Raw genomic sequence first — 15,524 nt, forward strand, 5'->3', positions numbered from 1 at the left:
CCAGCTGACTTAGGAGGCATTTTCAAATTATCACCAGATATACAGCCCCCCTCCACCTACAGGCTGCAGTCTTCTCAAACCTGCCTGGCCAAATCTACCCATGCCAGCTTGCAAAACCTTTGCTGAAGCCTCCCAATCTGAAGCTGGCACATACATACTTGCAAATACTGATAGCACGCGGGCTCGTAGCGGTTTAACGGAATACCGGTCGTAATGAATGCAGTCATCCTTTTTGCATAGTACAACACTATCAACATTGATCTCCTTTTAGCAATTCGTTCTTATTTTATCTTCCCATGTGGTTTAAATTTGTAATGATTTTTATTAATCTGCAAATAAATGTCTTACTTACTTACTTACATAGAAATGAAACAAATAATAATGTTTTTTTACTCCTTTTATGCATACCCCAAACAATGTGTATGTTTATGATCTGAATATGGAAAAAAAAAGTTTTTTACCTCTGTTTTAGGCACATTTTCATAGTTCACTTTTTTTGTTTTGGCAATCGCTCTTAGTACATTTGCAGAATGTTGAACATTTGAGAAGAGCATATCAACAGGGACATCTTTATGTAGCACAGATTTTGCAAGTACATATACGTGCAAGTTCTGTGGGCAGAGGCTGTCATGCCCCGAGGTCCCACTCGAGCTGTAGCTCTAATTGCCTGGGCACTATAAAAGACGCATTACACCAACGGAACGCCGCTTTGCGTTCTAGCGTCTAGCCCTTACTTCCGTGTGTTCGGTCCCTGTTCGTTTTGCCTGACTTCCGGTTCCTTGGATGTTTGTTTCCTGTTTGATTCCCTACCTCCTCCGTGAGGGTGTTTTGTTCGGCTGTTATTCTGGGGCCGTACTATTTCGGTTACGCTTTCGTACTGACGCTCTTTACTTTGGGGTCAGCGTAATCTGTGGCTTTCGTGAAAAATCCTCACAAACACGCTAATTGTTTGTTTTCACTTCTATTCCCCGTTTCCTAGTGCTCCGCCCGGCGGCCGGGTCCTTCCCCGCCATCCGGCCGAGCACAGCCATTCCAATCTCCCCTTCTCCTGGTGCTCTGCCCGGCGGCCGGGTCTTTCCCCGCCGTCCGGCCGGGTACTGCTATTCTAAGTTCTCCCCTTCTCCTGGTGCTCCGCACGGCGGTCGGGTCTTTCCCCGCTGCCCGGCAGGGCACTGCCTGTTGCATCAGTTTTTTGGTTCACTGGCTGGAGCTGACTCCCGTTGGGTGAATCACCCTACCAGCCTTCCCTTTGGCATTGTGGTATACTTTTATTTGGGGCACTTGTGTGGACCAGTGTGTGGTGTGTGTCGAGGCTCAGCTACAAAGAATCACAGTAACAGCGCTTTGCGCTGCTTTTCTTACAATATGTTAGGGGGTTACTGGAGTGGATGACTAATTGTGAATATCATATGGCAGATAACCTTGTGCATACTTCAAGGTAGAGGCTCGCACACACGTATCCAGCCTTGAAGAAGAGTTGGATGTTCTTCCAGTTTTCTCCAGAAAATAGCAGAGTGAGACTTACATATCACTTACCTTGACATGCTTGCATAGAGTGGGATAGAGTTCTTATTATCTTTTTGTCTTGTTTTGTACAGAAAGCGAACACCATATTCTACCCACCAGCAATGTCCCAAGGTCCAGACGATTAGTTGAGGTAGGTGATGGTTGTGTATATAAATAATAGACATTGTGCATATATATTGTGTTATTACCAAGTATAGATAGTAATATATTCCTTCCCTTACAGCCTGCCTTTTCACCAAGTGTCCACTCTGAAGCCAACTGCCAAGACCTGTTGTTTTCCCCAACCTTGTTTTGTTTCCCTGTTTTCCCCTGGCGAGCCATTTGATACTCTACAGTCTGATAGAGTCGCAAGGCCGTAGGGGAAGGCTGAGGATTATTCTCCGGATTCCTGACGCTCCTGCGGAACCAGCCTGGAAATCATAACAGAACGCAAAGCGCAAGTGGTGTGTTCTGCCATAGCGTCATGGAATTGGGAGCGGTGTCCCTGGCGGATATCGCCGGTATGATAGGGAATTTACAGGCTGAAAATCAGGCCTTAGCTACCAGAGTAGATACACTTCAGCGCCAACATACTACAGGAGCCGCGGGAGGGGAATCGAATATGGGACCACCAGTAGTGCAGGTCACTACACCTCCCTTCATCCCTCTAGCACCCCCTGAGAGGTTTTCCGGGGAAGCAGCCCGGTGTGCAGCATTTCTTAGTAAATGCCAGCTGCATTTTTCATGTAAAGCTCAATGTTTTCCATCTGACCAGGCCAGAGTTGCTTTTGTCATATCATACCTGAGTGGTTCTGCGGCTGATTAGGCCATTCCTTTGGTGGACAGAGATGATCCACTGTTGCATAGTTTTCCAGCTTTCAAGAGGGAATTCCGTAAATTGTTTGATAGGCATACCCATTCCTCTGATACTGAGTTATTAGGCCTTAAACAGGGGAATCAGGAGCTTGTTGCATACATAACATCATTCCGCAGGTTGGTGGTTGAGTCCAACTGGCCTGAAGAGAAACGCAGTACGTTATTTTACAGGGGTCTGAGGGACGACCTGAAAGATGCTCTATCACAAATAGTTGACTTACCTGAATCCTGCACAGATCTCATTGATTTAGTTGTTAAAATAGAACACCGAATACAGGAAAGGAAGAAAGAGAGAGGGAAGTTTGAATCTCGGTACGTCACTATCAAGGAGAAAAAGAGTAATCCAGAGAAGACTTGTGAGGACAGTAAGCCCATGCAGATAGGCATAGTAAGGGGTCCACTAACGCCCGAAGAGAGACAGAGAAGAAGAACACTTAGACTCTGCTTATATTGTGGTAAAGCAGGTCACTTCCTAAAGTTATGTCCCATTAAACCCACACAATCAAAGAACTCGGGAAACTAGAAAGCCTGGGGTCCTGTGAGACGAGAATCCCGGGTAGGTCTGGCCTTACAGTCTCTTCCTCTGATTACAAAATAAAACCCACTAATCATTTATATGTGTCGGCGTACCTTACTCATGGGCAGTATGGGCTGCATGTTTTAGTGATGATAGATTTTAGTGATGATAGATTCCGGTGCATCTGGGAGTTACATGGATACGGAGTGGACAAAAGAAAACATGATACCCCGTACAAAGTAGGAGATAATCAGTAATGTTACCATGATAGATGGCAGCTATCTTGTCTCTGAACCTGTAACTCATCGTACAGTACAGCTGCACATGAGGATAGAACCAAATCATCAAGAAGAAATAGAATTTGATTTAATCTGTTCTCCACAATTTCCGGTACTCCTGGCATCCCTTGGTTGAGGTCTCATAACCCTGACATAAATTGGGAAACTTCTACATTGACGTTTCCTCCTGCTACTTGTCCAAATCCCTTAGTGGCAGCTGTCGAAGAGGTACCCAACACTATACAGAATAGTGATAACATCTCAGACTTACCATCTTGTTATCAGGATTTTAAAACGGTCTTTGACGCTAAGGAAGCTGAAATTCTTCCTCCGCATAGGGTCTACGACTGCCGGATTGATCTTGAGATAGGGGCAAGGATCCCCTGTAGTAGGGTTTATGCTCTCACAGAAAAGGAGAATTTGTATTTGAGAGACTATTTGGACACCATGCTTGAGAAAGGCTTTATTCGGCCTTCTCGTTCCCCTGCTTCTTCGTCTTTGGTTTTTATCCCTAAGCGAGAATGGGGTCTTCGCTGTTGTATTGACTATCGGAAGCTGAATAACGTCACTATCAAAAACCGTTATCCTTTGCCTTTCATCGCCTCCCTCCTTGAAAGAGTGGGCAATGCCCGGTTTTTCACCAAGTTGGATTTGCGTGGTGCCTACCATCTTGTACGTGTCAAGGAGGGGGACGAGTGGAAGACAGCCATTTGTACTAAGTTCGGTCTTTTTGAGTACCTTGTGATGCCCTTTGGGCTTTGTAATGCCCCTGCGGCGTTTCAATTTTTTATAAATGAAGTACTAAAAGACATGCTTGATGTTTATGTGATCGCGTATATCGATGACCTGCTGATTTTTTCTCCTTCTATGACGGAACATGTGCAGCATGTACGAAACGTGTTGGAGCGTTTACTGGATAACCGCTTGTATTGTAAATTGGAGAAGTGCACTTTTCATACTCAGAAGGTCCCTTTTTTGGGTTATGTTGTCTCTCCTTGGGGCCTCAGCATGGATCCGGCTAAGGTAGATGCCGTTCTTTCATGGCCAGCACCCCGTAGCATAAAGGAGATCCAAAGTTTCTTGGGTCTGGCCAATTTCTATAGAAGGTTTATTCGGAGTTTTTCGGCCCTGGTTTCGTCCATTTTGGCCTTGTTGAAAAAGGGTGTTCCATTCTTGTGGTCCGGTGAGGCCGATCGTTCGTTCCGGCTGCTGAAGACCGCCTTTACCAGTGCTTCAGTGTTGCGTCATCCGGATCCAGCCTTACCTTTTGTGGTGGAGGTGTATGCCTCCCAAATGGCAGTGGGAGGCGTTTTAGCGCAGGCGGATCCGGTGTCAGGAGAGTGTCATCCTGTAGCCTACTACTCCCACAAATTTACCCCTGCTGAATACAATTATGCAGTAGGGGACAAAGAGCTCCTGGCAATCAAGAAGGCATCGAGGAGTGGAGGCAATACTTACTAGGCCCTCGATACCCAGCAGTGGTGTACACAGAGCACCGTAACCTCCAATATAACAAGTCATCCAAAGCTCTGTCCATGAGGCAATTACGCTGGTCCCAATTCTTCAGTGAGTACGACTTTTCCGTCTACTATACACCAGGGAAACAAAACGGCAAGGCGGACGCCTTGTCCAGACTGGGTTTCGATCACCCAACAGGATTGATAGATCAGCCCAATATTATTGCTTGGGAGAACATCATAGGAGGGGTACTCACGGAAGAGGGATTCTTGAAGCAGGTCAAGACAAGTCAAGCCACAGTGAACATGCATGACCTAGTGGGTTCTCAGGAAACTTCAACGAAAGAGGGTTATGTATGTGTACAGAGAGGAGTGGTATTGCCTTCCCATGAGTTGCAAGAACAGGCCTTGAAGTGGTATCATACACATCCCATGGCAGGCCATCCAGGAATCAAGAGGACAACTAAAGCTGTGCACGAACGTATTTGGTGGCCAACTATGCTTAAAGACATAGAATCCTTTGTCAAAACTTGTCATGTGTGTGCTCAGAGCAAAGTATCCCACCAAAACCCAGTAGGGCTACTCATGCCTCTAGCTACCCCGCCAGGCCCTTGGCATACAGTGTCACTTGATTTTATAGTGGAGTTGCCACTCACTAAGATGAAGAACAATACTTTGCTAGTCGTTGTGGACTTGTTTACGAAAATGGCTCATTTTGTACCTTTGGGGGGATTACCCACAGCTGTTGAATTGGCTTCAGTGTTTATGCAGCAGGTAGTCCGCCTCCATGGTTTCCCTTCTGTCTTGGTTTCAGATAGAGGGGCCCAATTTGTGTCTCGTTTTTGGAGGAGTTTATGTTCTTTGCTCCAGATAGATGTTAGAATGTCCTCTAGCCACCACCCTCAGTCAGATGGGCAGACAGAGAGGGTTAATCAATGCTTCGAACAGTACATTAGGAATCAGGTCTTGCAGTCCCTAGTAGACTGGGACGAACTCGTATGGGTGGCTGAAATGTCATACAACAATAGTCCACATACCTCTATTAATGCCACCCCTTTCTTTTGTTCCTATGGTTTCCACCCTAAGTTGTTGCTTTCAGGGATCCCTACAGACAGCCCAACCCCCGCAGCAGCTGATCTGGTTGAGAGACTACAGGGGGTGCATACGAAAACACTAGAAAGTCTAGAGATGGCTAAAGTAAGATACACGGAGGGAGCGAACCTACATAGGAGATTGGAACCTATCTATACACCCGGGGATGAGGTGTGGCTGTCCACGAGATACATTTCGCTTGGTGGTCCTCGCAAGTTCAACCCCAAATTTATAGGTCCCTATAAGGTGATCAAGATGATTAATCCAGTGGCCATGAAGCTAGAATTGCCCCCTTCATTCAGAATTCACCCAGTATTCCATGTTTCACTATTAAAGCCGGTTGAACAAGGTACCAAATTGCCAAAGAAACCCGCTCCAATAACCATCCTGAGGAATATGAGGTCGAGGATATTCTGGACTCATGTAGAGTGGGGAAGAACCTCCAGTACTTTATTCATTGGAAAGGTTATGGAGTTGAGGAACGCACCTGGGAGCCAGCTCATAACGTACACGCCCCTCGATTGGTACGTTTATACCATCTGAGACATCCGGATAAGCCCAAACCCGGGGGGGTGCATTGTGGGGGGAGTGTGCTGTCATGCCCCGAGGTTCCACTCGAGCTGTAGCTCTAATTGCCTGGGCACTATAAAAGACGCATTACACCAACGGAACGCCGCTTTGCATTCTAGCGTCTAACCCTTACTTCCGTGTGTTCTGTCCCTGTTCGTTTTGCCTGACTTCCGGTTACTTGGATGTTTGCTTCCTGTTTGATTCCCTACCTCCTCCGTGAGGGTGTTTTGTTCGGCTGTTATTCTGGGGCCGTACTATTTCGGTTACGCTTTCGTACTGACGCTCTTTACTTTGGGGTCAGCGTAATCTGTGGCTTTCTTGACAAATCCTCACAAACACGCTAATTACAATCCGTGTTTGTTTTCACTTCTATTCCCCGTTTCCTTGTGCTCCGCCCGGCGGCTGGGTCCTTCCCCGCCATCCAGCCGGGCACAGCCATTCCAATCTCTCCTTCGCCTGGTGCTCCGCACGGCGGCCGGGTCTTTCCCCACCGCCCAGCAGGGCACTGCCTGTTGCATCAGTTTTTTGGTTCACTGGCAGGAGCTGACTCCCGTTGGGTGAATCACCCTACCAGCCTCTGGCATTGTGGTATACTTTTATTTGGGGCACTTGCTTGGACCAGTGTTTGGTGTGTTTCGAGGCTCAGCTACAAAGAATCACGGTAACAGCGCTTTGCGCTGCTTTTATTACAATATGTTGGGGTGTTACTGGAGTGGATGACTAATTGTGAATATCATATGGCCGATAACCTTGTGCATTCTTCCTAGGTAGAGGCTCGCACACACGTATCCAGCCTTGAAGAAGAGTCGGATGTTCTTCCAGTTTTCTCCAGAAAATAGCAGAGTGAGACTTACATATCACTTACCTTCACATGCTAGCATAGAGTGGGATAGAGTTCTTATTATCTTTTTGTCTTGTTGTGTACAGAATGCGAACACCCTATTCTACCCACCAGCAATGTCCCAAGGTCCAGACGATTAGTTGTGGTAGGTGATGGTTGTATATATAAATAATAGACATTGTGCATATACATTGTGTTGTTACCAAGTATAGATAGTAATATATTCCTTCCCTTACAGCCTGCCTTTTCACCAAGTGTCCACTCTGAAGTCCACTGCCAAGACCTGTTGTTTTCCCCAACCTTTCCTTGTTTTGTTTCCCTGTTTTCCCCTGGCGATCCATTCGATACTCTAGAGTCTGATAGAGTCGAAAGGCCGTAGGGGAAGGCTGAGGATTATTCTCTGGATTCCTGACGCTCCTGCGGAACCAGCCTGGAAATCATTACAGAGGCTTCAGAAATTAGGTAGTTTTTAGCACCCCATCAATATCTTCCCAACCAAATTCACACACAGAACTCATTTTCCCCACAGGCACAAGGTACATTTCTACGTCTTTAAAGTCACATTATTCTTCTGTCTCAGTAATTCCTTTTAGAAATTCACAGGTTCAGCAGTTTAAGCTCCAAGCTTTGTTCTAATTTTGCTCATCGTGTCAAGTACTTGAACAATATGGCCCATACCTTTTGAATACATCTCTGCAGGAACTCTTCATTGACAATCATACCACTTGCAATAATGGGAAATTCAGTGTTCACTGAAGCATCAGCAATGTTTTGGCCATTAAACATCTCCAAGTTTATCTTGTTTGATGTTGATGACCAGGATTTATCAAGTTGCACAGGTATAGGAGTCTAATTTCTGATGCAGGCAAGGGCAATTGTTCCACTTGTAGACATTTGTCTTATTCTCTCACATTCTTTGACAGATAGTTTAAGATAACTGTCTAGGACAATGTGAAGTTCTTGAAAAGGTGCACACTGACCTTGATCTCGGTAGAACACTCTGAAGTTTGGCACGGATGAAATCTTGACCATTCTCAATTCAATAACAGCAGTTTTAAAGGAGGACACCTTTTCGAATTTAAATTCTTCAGGTGCAAGTTATTTTTCAAGCTCTTGTACAATTTAGTTGTGGCATCTCCATCAAATAATGCATTTGTTGAAAGAAAATAATGTGACAGAAAGTCCTTGATAGAGTCGCCCCTTTCTTTCGCTGCATCCATCCATGTGCTTGCAAAGGTTGTTTTTTGTAACCTGTTTGTTAAGGCTGGTCGGATGAAAATCTTACGATGGCAATGAAAGCGTGGACGTTCAGCTTTAGTGACTATGTCAAACAGCTTTTTCTTCAATTCAAATCTCTCCTGCTTCAGTTCTATGTTTAGTTTTGATTCATCTTCCAGGACATCTAGGAGACATGTCTTTATATCGTTATCCACATATTGTTTGGTAACAAAGTTGTGTTGCTACACAGGCTCATTCATTTCAAAGGGGTTCCCTTTCTGCTACATGAAGTGAAGAAGGCTGTCAACATGTTTATTAAAAATGTTCCCATCTCTTTTCCACAAGTTTGTGGTGAGGTTTGTGGTGAGGTTTCACCAAGGCCCTTTAATTTTGAATTTGTCACTTCTCTGAAATCATTGCAAGTAAAAAGGAGTTTGTTGTGCTTTGTACATGAAGACAGCAGAGTTTATGGTAAACTAGCTGCTATTGAGCAACATATTCACTTTTAAGCGCCTGACCAACACTTGCCTTGGAGCTTTTCTGTGATCTCTGGATAGTCTGTTCCAGTTTCATATCTGGAGCCACAGCATTGAACCTGTTGTCCCTGTCTTTCACTACAAAATGTCTTTGAATTGATTTTTTTAGAGGTATGGTTTTTTCACCTCTAACTACTTCACTCTTTCCAAATACTAGGGCCCATATCTCAGGTAGTTTATGCAATCGAATTTGAGAAACACAGTAATCAGTGACTCCGCAGTCTTCATGTGCAGCACACAATCAGCTTCCCGATCATCATGTACCAAGTTCTTTACTAGAGCTATCATGTGTAAAACATTTCCACAGTACTTGCAACGTTCTGATTTTTTTCACATTCTTTGACAAACTCTACAAACTTGGTTTGAGGTTTTCTGATTTGGAACTGAATGAAATGAACATTGCCTGGCTTTGCATTATGACTTTAGAATGAAGAGCACCCTGTCACTTGTTCACTTCTGAGATAAGATATGCAAAATGTAATTTGTCATTCTTGTTTCAGAAAGCATTTCAATGCAATTTTTCTATAGTTGCAATGTCACAGTTATAACTGTAACATTGCAACTTAACAACAGACTCTCTCCCTTAGCCTGTATGACATTAACAGAATACCTGCTATACATCAGCTCACCAGTCTCCTTACAAAAGAGAAAAATTTTTACTTTACCAAAGGAACATTGCAGTCTACACCCATTGTATAGCACCACGCAATACAATACCAAATGAAGTTTGTGACACATCAGGTGCTGGCACTTTTCAACAATAAAGTGCACTGAATCCCCTTGCAGCCAAAAACACTTTTCAAGCCCTAGAAAGAGCAGTGAAAAAAGAAACCGCAAAATGGTGGGAAGGAGCTTCGCTCAAAAAATATTTGGAACATGACCTCATCCAAAGGGGCCTAAGAATCCTTATATTTCCACTGATAGAAACAACACAGGAGATAGGTATTGCAACGTTGACAACTTTCATATGTAAGTTAATATAAGAGCCTTGAGAAAGCCCCAGGCCAATTGGTCACTAGGGGGGCGAAACACGTGTCGGCTGTTCCTACAACCATTTAATTTGTGAAATTCAGATGAATATGATGGAAACATCTGATGTAAAATAAAATAAAAAAACTACAAAATAAGTAGTATTCGGACTCATTAGACTGCACTACACTCTATCACTGGAATAATAAATTACTTAAAACTACTAGAAGGACACCATCAATCTCTCTACAATGTTTCTATAGCCTCATATGATGAGCATGCCTTGTAACAGATGAACATAATGAGATCCACTCAATACTGACTGGACAGTTTTGCTTCCAAAGATTTCAGCCTCAATAAGTGCATTGTCTATGCCATATCCATTGAAATAACTTGCTACACATCACAAGGCAAATTTTGTCATGTGAAAAATGCCCATCATTGAATAAAAATCATCAAATTCTACTGGATTGCTCATACATTTTTTAACTATCATACGTAAAAACACCTTCATCACAGAAATTTGGCATGATAGGCTGATCTTTAAGCTCAGCATACATTGTTTGGAAATGTTCTAGAGTTGTGTATACTGTTGTGTAGTTTGTGACTGGAGATGGTATTAATGGTAAAAACCCAACCTTCTTCAGTGGGATGGTATTTGGGGAGATCAGAGCATGAATTCCAGCCCACGGAGGAACTAGCTGTTCTTAATCCTTCAGCCTGCACTGAATAAGCGATATGATAAATTCAGTCAAATCAGCTTTGCGGACCCCAGCATCAGGTAGAAGAAGATCCATGTCCTCAACCACTTTGAAACTTTATTGTAGTCTGGGACTCGTTAATGGTTTGTAGTGATTTTGCACACGTTGGCAAGGCAGTTGGGATATAAGTTTGCTGCTTTGTTTGTTTGTTTGTGCATACAGCTGACACAGCTTGTTTTCCAGCAGCCACTTCATTGGTAAAGTCTTGAAAAAGCACCATTGCAGGATCGTGTGTGCTGGATGTTCTAGACAAAGAAGAGCTGTCTTTAAAATCAATTGAAGTGGTGTGCTCTCGAATTCACAAGATTTTACAGTATGAGCTGCTACTAAGTGCCTGTCCTGTCCTATATCATTATAACTTGTTGATACACTAATCCTTTTCATTGAAGTGTTCTCTCTCTACTTTTGCACTTGTCATAGATTGCGTGGGTAGTCATCATCTGTAGCAGAGTTTTCTTTTTGCTGTGATGTAATTAATAAAATATGATTTGGAAAAGACAGTACATTTGCACAGCATAAGTCTGCCAGTTCATGGGATTGTCTTCCACTTCTTCCCTTATATCTTCAAAGCCATCATCAATGTGTTCGGCTTCTGTTCCGAACTCAAGAATTTTAGCTTGTAACAGTTTTGCTTTGCTGATATTTAACAATGTTGTAAAACATGTTAAGACAACATCAGCCATTCTTGTTGACTCCCATGATTTTTCGAGCTCTGGGGTAAAATCTAGATCTTTCAGTATTTTTCTTTAAATGGTTCCTGCTGATTTTACTGCATCCTGTGATCGTATTTTAGCAGCAAGAACTTCAGGAGTCAAATCAGTTGAGAACACCATAAGTGGCTCATTCTTTTTGTCAGACTGACAAAAATGAATTATGTCGTACATTTTGAGCAGAAAAATCTTAATTTCATTATTATGGATCAATACAGTTTCATCAGTGTTTACCAATATTTATCTGATCTCACTGAGTGTTAAACCGTAGTCAGCACTGAAGAGTGGCTTTACAACATCATTTGCTTTTTCAAAGATTGCAAATGTATCTGAAGGCTGGCAGTTACATTGCTGCTGGGAGCTCTTTGTCTATTCATATTTTTGAATGTATGCATGCAGTTCAAGTGGACCACCACATGTAGAGCAAAAACATTCACCTTACTGTTTAGATCTGCTACTTGGCTGAAAACGTCTTCTTGGAAGAAACTTGCTGCTGATAAAAACATGTTTGCACTTTGAGACTCACATACTTTGTACTTTATTCTTTCATCAATCCCTGTGGCCCTTGTTTTGGCTAAACCACAGATAACACATAGAAGATCCTCTGCTTTCTGATCAGTTGTTGGATGTGGACGAGGGGTAGCCATCAATCTTCTAAGGGGATGGGCATTGGGTTTGGTTGCCCTCATTTATCAGAATACTTTGATTCTTGTTGTGATTCACTGGTTTCTGCTATTTTTTGACAATTCTTTCCCAGGCTTTTTTAAATTAGAACTTGTTACAATGATAACATATTTGATCCTCTTCACTCATCAGTTTTAATTTTTTTTAAACTTCATCTTGCCATATTTCTGCAGCATCTTGAGTTTGCTTCTGTCTAGCCGCAGTTGTTGTGAGCTTTTCTTTCTGATTAGTTTGGCATATGACACATTTTTATTTGTTGAAGGACTCCTCAGAGTTTGGAGTTAGCAACACTGTCTGGAGTTAAAGATCCACTGCTGCCATCTGCTTTGCTCATGTTTACAAATTTGAATCAGTGGAAAACCTAAAACAAAAACAATATTAAAATAAATGACCAAAATTATGGCTAAAACACATTATGGTAGAACCACTATTTTTGGAAAATGGCGAAAGGGGTGCTCTGAGTAGTTATTTTCTGTCTCTATATGACTACTTGACCACCCAAAACCTATGTTTTAACACCAAAATGAAGTATATAGGTCTCATGGTTCCTGAAATATTACATCATCACTGTAACACATCCACTAGTTTTAAAAATGTCCCCCAGAAAAGTTCGGCCTGGATTAGCAATGTCCACCCAAGCTAAATTACTTCTCTATTTATACAAAAATACAAAACTAAAATGAATACAAAACAAAAATGAAAATCTCTGGACAACAGTTTTTTACGGAGGTATATCAAGGGGCCTGGACTACACCAAGTGATCTAGTTTGGTAGTACCTGCTTTGCAAATGTTGTTAGTCATTCAGTAAATCAGTATGCTAGTTAGTCAGTCATTTAGCCTGATTCATATTGCTTACTTAATACACTCTCTATTTCAAGTCCGATACAAGTGATTAGAAGCTGTTCAGTACTATATCTCACATATGATGGTCATATTCACATATGTATTTTCTGCCATTAACCTACATTTACAACTGAAAAATACCTCTATTTATGCATGTATGCATATAAAATCTGTAGAAATCTTTTGCTAAGGTTCAGATGTCACTAGTAATGTCTCTAAATATCCAAAAGGCATAGATTGGAAAGATTTATGCTGAGCATAATTAGAACATACACAGGAGCATATTTGTAAATATCAAAATGAAAAGTTGGCCAGAATATTAACTAAATATTGCACAATTCCACCTCATAATCCTAATTCTTTTGTTGGAACAAAAATAACTTGTTGATTGAAATGTATTTTATTTCACCAAACTGAGTCTTAAGAAGAAGATCTTGTAATTCGTTTCAATCCATTTGTTCCTGCGATATCATGATTCTGCTGAATTAAAAACTAAACAATTGTGATCACACGATAGGAAGGAACTACAAGGTAGTCCTAAGTGAAAGATCACTTACGGTGACAACACAATACAGTATTAGCCCGAAAACATTTTGAACATGAAATATATGTGCTAGTACAATCAAGTTCAAGTTCAAGTTCAAAAAGTAATGTTTATTTAGACCATAGTCTTTAAATAACAGTAAAACTCAAATGTAAATATTAAAACAGTACGGCTACAAATTCTTCTGCATTTCCATTAAAATTAATAGCTTATAACGGAATAGTAACAGCACTGATATTCCACACATGTGGCACAATAACATGACAAATCAATTTGTCCAGTTCAATTTGGTTCCCCAAAAATTAATAACATTTAATTCAATTAAAACAGGGCACAATACATTTTAATAAACCTAATTCTTAAAATCATTAAAATCTTTAAAACATCTGCCGATTCTCCCTAAAGAGACTTTCTATGGCTTTCATATAGTTCCCAATTGCAATAGTAATCTCAAGATTAGTCATCTCTGTAAGTAGGGATACTGCCTGTTCTCGTGACCTCGTTTCGTATTTTAAAAAGATTGTTCGTGGTATGAATGATAACCATCAGAAAGGACTCTTCCCTCCTGAGGCGAAAAGCCGGGAGGTCTCTTCCTATCACTTTTCTTTGGCACCTTTGAAATAGCGTTTTACTTTGTTTATATTACTGCTTGATTGAGAAGCATTTTTTAAACATTGTGTAATTTGTCTGTACTGTTTGTGCTTGATTTAAAAAAGCACTTTTAAACTGTTCTCAGTGTGCCTGACAGCGCTTGATTAATAAGCGCTTAGACCAAGAGACCCCTCAGCGCTCTTGAGCGCTCTGTGACTTCCCCTTCCCTGAACCGCCCTCGGCTGAGTATCGACGCCGAGGGCTGGGATTCGGTATTGGCGGCCATATTGGGTGTGGGTCCAGGCCAATCGCGCGCTCTAGCAGCGCCATAAAAAGAATGGTCACGACTCCGCGCAGCGGACGCGTACTGCGGACGTGCCGGACCTGCGCCGGAGTCGTGCCAGAGTCATGCCTGTTCGCGACCTGTCGGGACCTCGGGCCAGGACCCCTGGTACTTTCACCACATGCCCCCCATTATATTCCCGTTCGACACTCCTTTCGTTTAAAGAGAAACTCCCATCCCACTGTAGCCATTCTGTTAACATCGATTCCGGCTATCTCTCCTGCATACACTGTCCCTTTTGGGCAACTGAGGCTACCTTTAACACCACTCTAAGTACTAAAAATACGAAAGGAGAGGCTGTCCTAAATATGGCTTTGGTCAACTGCCGTTCTTTACCAAAGCATGCCACAGAAGTTGCATTATTAATCGAAAATTCAAATTTGGATATTCTCTTTTTAACAGAAACGTGGCTTGGACCGTCATCTGGTCCCGATATTGTCCGCGCCCTACCATCTGGATATCTGATCCAACATAAGGATCGAGGACCGAAGGTTGGTGGAGGGATTGCTATTTTATACAAGGAACACTTAGCTTGCCGCTTGATCGATTGCCCTATCCCAGATTGTGAGAGTATACAATTCTCCATTGCACAATCTCCAGAAGTTTCTCTCTCTGGCTTTTTAATTTATCACCCACCTGGCTTGATAGGTCAATTTGCAGAAGGGCTAATTGAAGCCACTCTGGTCGCGGCCAGCAAGGTCTCCAATTTTATAGTGCTAGGAGACATGAACCTTCACTTTAACAATCCCCTGGATACTACTGCACAGAAATTAATTAAAGATCTAGCCATCTGTCATCTCAATTTGATTGTTCAGCTTCCCACCCACCTTAAAGGGAATCTCCTAGACCTCATTTTTTCCAATGTTCTAGACTTGTCCACAGATGATCCATATCCGATTCCTTGGTCTGACCATATGGTCATCCCTTTCTCATGGAAAATCACCAGACCCAGCCACAAAAAACCTTCCCATAAAATTTTAAATAGACGCTGGACAAAACTGGAATCCGGTGACTGGATTGAATCGCAAAAGCAGAGCGAACCTCTGGCTAATCAAAACATTGAAAAGGCTAACGCAGATTTTAATCGCTGGATTGAGCTGTCATTGGACAATGTGCTCCCAAAAAAAGAAATCACATACAAAAAAAGTTCCAATAAACAGCCGTGGTTCAATTCAGACCTTAGGCTA

Source organism: Lissotriton helveticus, chromosome 4_1 (assembly GCF_964261635.1).
Source record: "Lissotriton helveticus chromosome 4_1, aLisHel1.1, whole genome shotgun sequence".
Classification (NCBI taxonomy): Eukaryota; Metazoa; Chordata; class Amphibia; order Caudata; family Salamandridae; genus Lissotriton; species Lissotriton helveticus.